At 29.6% G+C, this 11,939-nt stretch overlaps 1 pseudogene; it reads left to right on the top strand.

Annotated features, from left to right (window-relative positions):
- The first annotated feature begins 2,852 nt into the window (after positions 1-2,852).
- On the top strand, positions 2,853-4,568 carry LOC120146579 (annotated as a pseudogene).
- Positions 4,569-11,939: the final 7,371 nt, after the last annotated feature.

Here is an 11,939-nt window from a genome sequence, read left to right as displayed (position 1 = left end):
AGACTCCTCTTTACCAAGCGCGCCTTTGTATGATTTTTAAGAAGGTACAAAAGGTCACCTAGATTCAAATTATGATTGAAATAACTGTTTTTTCGTTTTACAAGAAATACTGAAGGCCAATATTAGAGAGATTCTGGGGTTATCCCAAATAAAATAATACGCAAAAGATGAAATGTTATTGTAAGGCACACATATTGTATCGTGTAATCCTATTGGTTTGTCTCTTGTTATATTAGCTGCTGAAAAGAATGATCTAATTATTTTTGGTTAATCCTCGAGGGGCCCCTTTCTGACCGTAGTAAAGCATAGAAAAACTTGTGAAAGATGTTCCTGCTGCTTTTGATTCTGCTGAACATGTTGAGAATAACCTAGTTAGGCAACACGTTATGTGTGTTAAATAATTCTATTTATTTACATTTTTGTGCAGAGGAAAAGTGCTTCTGCTAAGCAAAGGAATAGTAGCCTTGTAGAAAATGAGTTAGATGACGGCCTTCAAGATGATGACATGCGATCAAAGAGGCCCAAGAGGCCTAAGAAGAGTGTTAACGAAAACCTAGCACCAGCAGTTACTGCTGCGTCAGCTTCCGGGCAGGCTCAGCATCGACCCGGGAATGAGTTTGGTTCCGGTGGTTTCGGGACTGAAATGGAGCATAACATGGGGGCATAGTACTATATAGGCGTGAAAGGTACATTTTTGGTGGGAGGGAGAATTGTCTTAGGTTTAGTGGTTAATTTACATTATAAAATTTGGAGGACATGCGGCATAATCATATATTGTATATGTAACCAGCCTCGGTCCAGAAAATGTCCGTTTAGCAACATACCCATAATATATTTAACGAGCACTCCAGTTTGGGTGCTTCCCTTTGGATTGTTTAATAATGATTTCTAATTGGATGTAGGGATGGATAATATATAATTGATTTCTATATATTTAGAGATAATTGTTATAATATTTTTTTATTTAAATTTTTAATTAAGTTTTTATTTTACTTAATAAAAGGAGAATTTATATATATATTAATAAAAAGGAGAATTAAATTTCTCTTGTTATAAAACTGTAATATTTTGTTGGTGAATTTTCAAAATCGATTGCAAACGCACCTTCATTAGGACATTCCAAAATATAAAAGTAAACATATCAATTAAAAATTTATTCCTTGAAGGCTTGTTTTTGCACTAATTACCGCATATTGGACCAACCATTTTTTGTTATTTAATTTTTAGTCAACTAATTCTGATGAAAATTGTGGTGGTTCATTGGTTTGAAATAAAATATATTTCACCTTTTTCAATATATAAGCACCTTACTTTCACTGATATTAGTTTTTTTTTTTGAAATCTCTGCCTATAATTTGAAGCTATCCCCATGATATGAGAGTTAAATTTAGTAAGCTTTGTTGTAAGACAACTAAACAATCCCTTAACATTTCAATTGAAGGTTAATCTGAGAAAACAACCATAAAAGTTGGTTTATTTTATAATTTTTAAATAAACAGATAATGCTTTTAATAAGATTAAATTAACAAACAAAATACACATTTTTATTCTTATGTGTTTTTTAATCGTATCGTAATAACAATCAAGGTATATATATAATTCTAATACGTTTATAATTATTCTTTAATATTGAACCTATCAAGGGGAAAGTCTAATAAAACGATAGAAATAGGCGCAACCGAATAAAAAAAATATAATATTTTAGGTTGAATTCGACCTAAAATGTCACATTATTCATAACATTTCCAGTTGAACTTAAAATGTTACGAATAAGATAACATATTCGGTTGTGACTATAAAATATAATGAAGAAAGTAACATTGTAGGTTAATAAAAACTATTGGCGTAATCTAAAATGTTATACATTTTTATAACATTTTCCATCGTGTATATCTTCGTATTTTTAATCTTAAATTGTCATATTGTACTGCAGAACTATCCTGCTTTACTGATTTGGATGGAATTGGAATACCGCGTCCAAAATAGCTGGCTGGATAAACAAACATTTCTGAAAAATACTCAACGGTTGATTTTCTTAGGAAAATGTTAAGGAAATGTTGTTTGAGACAATGAATTTTTCAAAGTAAACGATGAACAAATAATTAAATAATACAAACCAAATTTAAAAATCTATTTGCTAGCTGTACGATGGTATATATTCATATATATAATAATAATATAATAATTTTGTAATTTTTAAAATTATTTATTTCATTTATAAATGGATTAATTTAAATTTAATATTATAAATTTAGTCATTCAACTATTTTCATAGTTTTGTTTTGGTCAACCAATTATTATTATTATTTTTTCAAAATCACACCTAAGGTTATGTTTTGATTCTGGTTTGATCATCCGTCGTTAAAAATTTAACGGTTATGTTGATGTGTTACCATAAGGTAAACACGTCATCATTGAAAAAATAATCAAGTCAACAATTCTGTTTATTTTTTAACAACGGGTGATCAAAATAGAATAAAAATGAGTGACGTGACATTTTCACCAAAAGCTAAATAGTTGGTAACCAAAAAGGAACTGCAGCACTAGTTGAATGAGTAAATATGTAGTTTATACTTTTATATAACAGTTGTTGATAATATCAATGGAATTTCTTTGGGTGATGTACTAATAGCATATTTAATGTCAACGGAAAACGCCGAGCAAAGTAGAGTAACGTGTTTCTCTTTTCATTGAGAATATCCACTACACTTTCCTGGAAAGAGTGGAAAATTCCCTATCAAATTCATATTCATGTTATCGACACTGCAAAATTTTAATATCTACATGTTTGGGTTTATATTTTAATTATTATTATTTTGCAATATATATATATATATGTATGTGTTCTTCCGGTCCCTTCATAATTACTAGTACTTTGAGTGAAACAAGAAAGATGTATAAGGTAGCAAATGCATCAGAATATCTGGTCATTACAGGCATAGGCATCCCGGACATAAAGCTTGCCAAGAAAGCATGGATACTTCCCGGTCAGTCTTACACCGTCTTCGACCTCTCCCCGGTAAACTACACCTTCGAAGTCCAAGCCATGAGCGCCGAGAAGCTCCCTTTCGTCCTCCCGGCGGTCTTCACAGTTGGTCCTCGAGTCGACGATGAGGCCAGCCTCCTCAAGTATGCCAAGCTTATCTCTCCCCATGACAAGCTCTCTAACCATGTTAAAGAGCTTGTACAAGGTATCATTGAAGGTGAAACAAGGGTCCTTGCTGCTTCCATGACCATGGAGGAGATTTTCAAAGGAACCAAAGAGTTCAAACTCGAGGTTTTCGAGAAAGTCCAGCTTGAGCTCAACCAGTTCGGACTATTGATTTACAACGCTAATGTTAAGCAGCTTGTGGATGTGCCTGGACACGAGTTTTTCTTACTTGGGTCAAAAGACTCAAATGGAAGCTGCTAACCAGGCCAAAGTGGATGTGGCGGAGGCCAAAATGAAGGGGGAGATCGGGTCCAAGCTGAGGGAGGGGCAAACGCTTCAAAACGCTGCGAAAATCGATGCAGACACGAAGATTATATCCACGCAGCGGCAGGGAGAGGGGAAGAAGGAGGAGATAAGGGTGAAGACTGAGGTGAAAGTTTATGAGAACCAAAGGGAAGCTGAGTTAGCTGAGGCAAATGCAGATTTGGCAAAGAAGAAGGCGGGCTGGGCTAAGGAAGCGCAAGTGGCGGAGGTGGAAGCTTCCAAAGCCGTTGCATTGAGGGAAGCTGAGTTGCAAAGGGAGGTCGAGAGGATGAACGCTTTGACCAGGACGGAGAAGCTCAAGGCTGAGTTTCTTAGTCAAGCAAGTGTTGAGTACGATACCAAGGTAAACAACATACATCATGCAAATGCATCTGCTCGAACCCAGAGTTTCTTATCTAATATATACCATTTGCTTTTGATCCTTTGAAATTGCAGGTGCAAGAAGCAAATTGGGAGTTGTACCAAAAACAGAAACAAGCAGAGGCGATATTGTATGAGAAGGAAAAAGAAGCTGCGGCGCAAAAGGCCATTGCAGATGCAACATTTTATGGTCGTCAGAGGGTTGCCGATGTAGAACTGTACGCGAAGCAGAAAGAAGCGGAAGGGCTGATGGCACTGGCACAAGCCCAAGGTGTTTATCTACGAACACTTTTAGACGCATTGGGAGGCAATTATGCAGCCCTGAGGGATTACTTAATGATCAATGGTGGAATGTTCCAAGAGATTGCTAAGATCAACGCTGAAGCTGTGCGAGGACTTCAGCCAAGGATTAGCATTTGGACTAACGGCAGTGGAGAAGCAATTGATGGTAATGGTAGTAGTGCAATGAAGGAGGTTGCTGGGGTTTATCGGATGCTGCCGCCGTTGTTTAAGACGGTTCACGAGCAAACTGGAATGCTCCCTCCGTCGTGGATGGGCACATTGCCGGACTCAAAACAGCATAGGACGGATTAAACAAGCGTATCGTCCAATGTCAGGTTCAATCACACTTTGTCATGCACCTTTCCATTGCTGGTTTTAAATAGTATTGTTTTCAATTATTTTGCTTTCGCTATACATATGATGTTGGTAACGGTGATTTTACTTTTGGTTTGAACTGGTTTACCGATAAGTGCTTCATGAGTGATGTATCTTGTAATTTAAATAAGGTGATACTCGTAATATTCATCGTTTATCATTGTGCTACCTAACAACATAGTTAAATACGTGAACAAAAGTCTTCTGCGCCTTCACCATGCTCTTAATTGTACCCATCCTATCATTTTTCGACATGTGTCTTCTTTTTCCTCTTTATTAATATTTTCATTTAATCGGTAGTACAAATGTTAACTTTAATCGAAGTTTGCGGTTCACCACATGAGTCATCATCACTCATTGCTAGGGCGGTAAAAAGCTGATTTGTAAAACTGACTGAAACCGATTCGAGTTAAAATTATTTTTAACATGCGTTGTAGTGATCTGAAACTGACTCGAGTTGGAACTGGTGTTTACCTGAATCCGAGTTGTACTTGAAAATTGTGGATCCGAACCCGACCTCCATCCGACCTAAGAACGATCTGAACATGAATTAAACCGAAAAATGATACCTGAAACCGATCTGCATCTGACTGATATGAACCCGAACCCGAAACCAAGATTGACATGGTAAATGACTAGTATTATCCGACCTTTTTCAACATGACCTGTTTTTAACCTGACCTGTAAATGATCTGACTTGTTAATGACCCGATCTGATATTTACCTGACTTATATATTACCATAGACGAAATTATAAGATTTTAATAAAATTATGAGTTTTTTAGTTTATGATGTAATTAAAAATTAACATCATTACTTTTTAAATGTTATAATAAAATATTTATTATGGTAATTAAATTAATAAATAGATCTATTATATAAAATTATTTAAATGTAAAATAAATAAAACATGATTAATAATACAAAGGAAAATTAATATAGTTTAATTTATATAAAGAAAAAATAATATTAATAATGAAAGTATTTATTATGTAATATATATTAATGTTTTATATTATTAATATAAATAATTTTGGCAATGCATTAGTTTACATAGGCCCCATATATAAACCCAATCTTTTATTACAAATATATATGTATTAGTGCTAGTCCATTTATATTAGGGTTTATGGTTTATGGTTTAGTGTTTATGGATTATGGTTTAAAGTTTAGGATTTAGGGTTTATGATTTAGGGTTTAAGACTTAGGGTTTTTATATTTTATATACTTTATTATATAAAACATGATTAAGTATGTGTTAAATAATTAGTTTTTTTTATCGGATTTAGGGTTTAGGATTTATAATTTAAACCAAATTCTTTATTACTTTATTACTACAAGTGGATTTAAATTTGGGAGTTTGGATTTGTTTTTTGATCGGGTTTCTCTCGTGATTCGAATTTGGTTTGGGAAATTTGAAATTTCCGCGTCGAAATGAACAAGAATTTGAGTGTTTTGAATGGTTTTACTTTTTCCCCAATTAATTTTGCTTTTTCCCTAAGTGATTTTTCATGTTTGAGTTGTTGTCGTCGTGTGGGGTCCATGTTTTATTCATTTTTAATTTTTGGGTAAACTACATTATATGACACCAAACTTTAGACATTGTATCGTTTATACTACTAAGCTTTTAATTTTACCAATTATAACACTGAACTTTGATTTTTGTTTCAATTATATTATTGAATCATTAACGACACAATAACATGGTTGATAGCTACCAACATGGCTAATTGTTGTTGACATAGACAACTCATGAAAACAACATCATTTTGATCTAGCTGGTAATGATTTAACGACCCATTGGTATAACTGAAACGAAAATCAAAATTCAGTGTTAGAATTGACAAAATTAAATGTTTAATGGTATAAATAATACAACGCCTAAAGTTTGATAGTATTTGATGTAGTTTACCTTTTATTTTCACACTTTTTTTATTGGGTAAAGTATGCAAATGGTCACTAAAATATATTGTAATGATATTTTTAGTCATTAATTTTTTGAAAGTTATGAAATAGTCGTATTTTATAAAATAGTGATAAATTTTGATAAGTATATATACATACATACATACACATACATACATACATACATACATACATACATACATACATACATACATACATACATATACATATAGCGCCGTTATCTTGTCAAAATGAACTACCTCTTGCCTCCCGTCTCTCTTATTTTGTTGTTATGAATAAATAATAAATGGGCTATTTTAGTTTATATACACTATACATGGTTTATATGGTTTATAAATAGTAGTACATGTCATATTAATTTCATTTGCATAATTAGTATTTTAGTTGTATGTTAGGTTAATTCACATTAATAGCCCATTTATTTTGTTGTTATGAATAAGTAATAATAAAACCCAAAAATAAGTCCATTTACATTAGTGCTAGTCCATTTACATTAGTTTACATAGGCCTAATACATAAGCCCACTCTTTTATTACAAATGTATATGTATTAGTGCTAGTCTATTTATATTAAGGTTTAGGGTTTAGGGTTTAGTATTTATGGTTTAAAGTTTAGGGTTTAGGGTTTATGATTTAGGATTTCTATAAACTATATACTTTATTACTTTATATAGTTTATGCATAGTGTTTCTATAAACTATATAAGTAATTTACTTTATATAGTTTATATATATATATATATAGGTGTGTGTATATATATATATATATATATATATATAGTTATATATACTATACATTGTTTATACATACATGTACTATAAGTTACATATATAATTCAGGGGTTAGGGTTAAGGGTTAAGGGTTGAAAGTTTTGGGTTCTCGATTTAGGGTTTCTATAAACTATATACTTTATTACTTTATATAGTTTGTGCTTAGTATTTCTATAAACTATATATATATTACTTATATTAGTTATACGTACATATATATACTATATTAATATAAATTATAATTTATAAGCTATATATTTTATACATATATAGTTTATATACATACATATATATATATATAACTAAAAGTAATTAGAATGTATATAAGATTAAATTGCATCGAATTGAAAATTTAAGAATATATTTACAATTAAACCGTGACTAAAATGAAATAAACTAAAAATAAAATACAAGTGAAAAAATGATGATTGTTGGAAGAACATGAGCCTAATTAACCCAAAATATTTTGTTGGACACTATATTTGACGCCCAACTTCCCAAAATTTTATATTCCCTCTAAATTCCCATATAAAATAAAAAAAATTCACACAAAAAAATCTTTCTTTTAAAAAGTTTTCTCTCACCACTCACTTTGAATAATATATATATATAAAAGTATATACATAAATTTATATATATAATTAAACATAAGTAACTAAAATAAAAGATTCTAAAATTAACATTAACATTTAATAATTATGTACATTAAAGAAAGAAGGGAAAATTAAAAATAATTAGAATTATATACATGACTAAATTGCATTGAATTAAAAATTCAATAAATGATTTACAATTAAACTATGACTGAAATGAAAAAAATTAAAAAATCAAATAACAAAATAAAAAAGTTCTGATTGATGGAAGATTGAGGACCTATTTAACCCAGTCCATTTCATTGAGCACTAAACCTTCCCGCCATGCCCGAAAATTTCCCTAAAAATTTTCCAAATTATAAAATCAAATTGCAAAAATTTCCTAAAAAATTTCCCACCTCTAAATTTACCAATTATAAGATCAAAATTTGTCAATTCCCACCTTTAAATTCCTACCACTCATGTGATATTTTTTTTATTAAACTCATGTGAATATATATATATATATATATATATATATATCATTTATTTTAAATTTATACTTAAATTTTTTATAGTTTATAAATATATAGTTTATATAGTTATAGTTTATACATATATATATACACTATATTAATATAAATTATAGTTTATAAATTATATATTTTTAATATTTATACATATATAGTTTCTATATATAATTCATATAAACATAATATATATATATATATATATATATATATAAAACTTATAATAATTATATAATTTATAATATAAATATAGTTTATATATAAACTTATATTATATATATTATGTTTTTTTTTCCATTTTTTTAAATGAATGCAATTTACTATATTTTTTATTATTTCTTCATATTTTACATTTATTTCGATTTAATCCTTTGTGTTTTTAATTTATTTCAATTTTAAGTCTTTCACTTTTATATGTATTCAATTTAGTCCTTAAATTTATATTTGCATCTTCATTTGGCCCATTGTTAGTTGTTATTTATATTTTTATAACTGGCCCATAACTTTTTAAATGTGTTTAATTTAGTCCCTTTTATATTAATTTAAACCTAACATTTTAAATTTATTTCGATTTAGTCCCTTACCTATGTGTGTTGTTTAATTTATATTTTAAAATTTTATTTGTAATTTTACATTTCTTCAATTTTGTCCTTAAATTTATATTTTTTACAAAATTGATCCATGAATATTTATCTTTCAATGATGTGACCCGATCTGAACGAGATCCGACTGAAGTCCACCCGAACCTGAATTAACCTGGTCTTTATCTGCTTCGGACTTGAACTGTTTTTACCTAAACTGACATCGATCCGAACTGAAAGAGATTGACCTGAACCTGATCTAGATCTGGTCACAAATCAACCTGAAAATAACCCGAACTGATTTGACTCGTACCCGTACCTGATCTGGATCTGGTGTCAAATTGACATGAGTTGACTTATACCCTATTTTACCCGACCTACCAAGATTCGACTGAAACATGTCCGATTACCTAATTTTATAGCCCTACCGATCACGAGCCAGATAATATTCAACTCGTACTCGTTAAAAAATTTGTTGTCCGATTTAATTTGTTGCTCTTTAAGTTTATTAAAATTTTATTCAATTCATACTCGTTACAAAATTTATTGCTCAACTCGATTTATTTCTCGTTAAACTCACTAAAATTTTTATTTTTTTAATTATAGATAAAATCTATTAATACTAAACAGAGTTTAATATAAACATAATTTAAAAAAATTATAAAAATAGTTTATGAAATAATTTCAAATTCTAAACTTTAAAGTAACAATTCACAAATGCACCAAACTAGTAAATTAATAGATTAATAAATTAGTGGTAATTATCAATTAATAATTTATCATATTTCTTATTATCTATTAGCAAATTAGGAGTAATTATTATTTAGACTTTCTTTTTTTTTTTGGATGGAATAATTTTTTAAGGTAATTACTAAAAAGGTATAAAAAAGAAATTAACGAACTGCTCGCGGACTTATCGAGTCAAGTTGGACCTTTCTCAACTCCACTCATTAAGGTCTTGAGTCGAGTTAATCCAAGTCAAATATTGATCGAGTTTTGACCGAATCAAATTCAAACAACTTACGAGCTGCTCAACTTATTAAGCACCCATAACCTTGTTTATATATTGTAGATTGGATAAGATCAAACCCGGTAAACGTCTTTTTTCATTTTTTAAACCCTAGTTTTTTTTTCATGTGTCTTCGTTAGTCTTTTTTCTTATTCATCTTTGTAATTGAAAGCGGCGTCAGCCTCAGTGTTGATCGTCGTTCGTTGGTATTCATTGTTTTTTCTTTATATTATTATGTTGTATCTTTGTTATTTTCTTCTTTTATTATTTTTAATAATTATGTCTTTATGATATCTTTTCATCTACCTTTATGACATGCTTCCTCTACCTTTTGACACGTCTTTGGTTGTTTAACCGTTATTTTTATTTATTATTTTTCTCAGGGTTAGATTTAACATCGTCATGACTAATCAAGATGACACTCATTTGTTATCATGCTAACATTCCTTGCTTTGGACCCTCATATTAGATTAGATTTAGATACACTATTTACGTTCGTGGATAATTTTCTCACATCGTTCAATTTTGATTTACGGTTTATCAGTGATATTTCAATAGCTTGATCTCCTTTACCTTTTATAATTTATCTGTCGATGCGATCATATCTATTTATATCTAGATCTACTTTTATTTGAGTTTATTTGGTTATGTTTTTAACTTTTTCCTTATATGATCCTTATGTAATCTTAAATAGCTAATTTATTGTGTTAATACTTATAAAAAATATTCTTATTATTAGTTTTAATTTATGATTGTGATTATAAATTCTTATTATAATTTGAATATTTTTCTATTTTTCACTTTCAATTAAATTGTTCTTTGCGTTAACACGTGATCTTTTTTTAAATTTAAATATTAAAAAACTTTTGAGGCCTATACTTTATCATTTTATATAAATAACCATCTACGTATTTTTTTACATCAAAATAACTTTTATTATATTATTTAATTATTATCAAATAAATCTTTATTTTAAGTGAAAATTTGATTGTACGAACTTCTGATTTAGATATCGAGATTATATATAATTTAAACGTTATATGCAAGAAAAAAAGATTAATTTTTTAGTATAAAGTAAAAGTTAATGAACTTATTTCAGTATACTAAAAAGGTAACAGAAAAACAATATAATATTTCTGGAAGAATAATAAATGATTTAAGAAAACAAAGACTAAAATGTAGAAAAGGTTAAATTTATTGAATTACTTTGAGTTATAATCAAATTAATAAGTTGTATGAGTTTCGAGATCAAAATTATTTTTATACCAAGTCACAATTATTCCATTCTCATATTTAATGATCAGTGGCATGTTTGCAAGGATATTTTAATTTAACAATATATTTGTAATTTTAGATAAAAAAGTGACCCATTTATTATGAGTGACCTATTTTCCAAAAAAAAAAACATAATTGAGTGACCTGAAAACACAAAGAAACTTCTGCTCAGATTCTTGAAATAGTTTGAATATTAAACAGAAAAGCTATATGATTTACCCATAGCCATAGAGTTAATTGCTCCCTTCTTTGTAAACTACCCTTGACACATTAATCATCCAGGACATGAAAACTGCCAAAATTGCTGCCAAAGTCACAAGTGATGGCAAAAATTGGAACAACATCCGTTTATGAAACTGTTTCTCTAGCATCATCTTAGGCAATGATTCACTGCAAATGCATTGCTTCAACTCTTTTCGGGGAAGAAACAATTTTTTTATATATTTGTTGTAAGTTCACCTATTTACCGAAGTAAACACTGAAGTAGGAGACCGAAAATTGCAAAATTTGAAAACTAGTGTCCCACTAGGAAAGAAACATTTAACAACCCCCTTACGGAATTTGCATGGCACAAATTTTACAACAGAAACCAGGAAGAAACATGTGGCAGAAGTGGAAAGAAAACAGATGAGAAAAAAGCTAGATATTGAGATCCAAAAAAACAATCTGATTCAAAATCTCTTACTTGTGTCTGCCAACCTTTCAATTTCTCAAACTGTTAGGCTACCAGCAAACTCCAAGAATTTATTCCACTTTAAGAAATGAACCATTTTCCTACCCACACC

The sequence above is a fragment of the Hibiscus syriacus genome, unplaced genomic scaffold (genome assembly GCF_006381635.1).
Source record: "Hibiscus syriacus cultivar Baekdansim isolate YM2019G1 unplaced genomic scaffold, ASM638163v2 tig00110930_pilon, whole genome shotgun sequence".
NCBI lineage: Eukaryota > Viridiplantae > Streptophyta > Magnoliopsida > Malvales > Malvaceae > Hibiscus > Hibiscus syriacus.
This window is presented reverse-complemented; position numbering and strand designations above follow the sequence as displayed.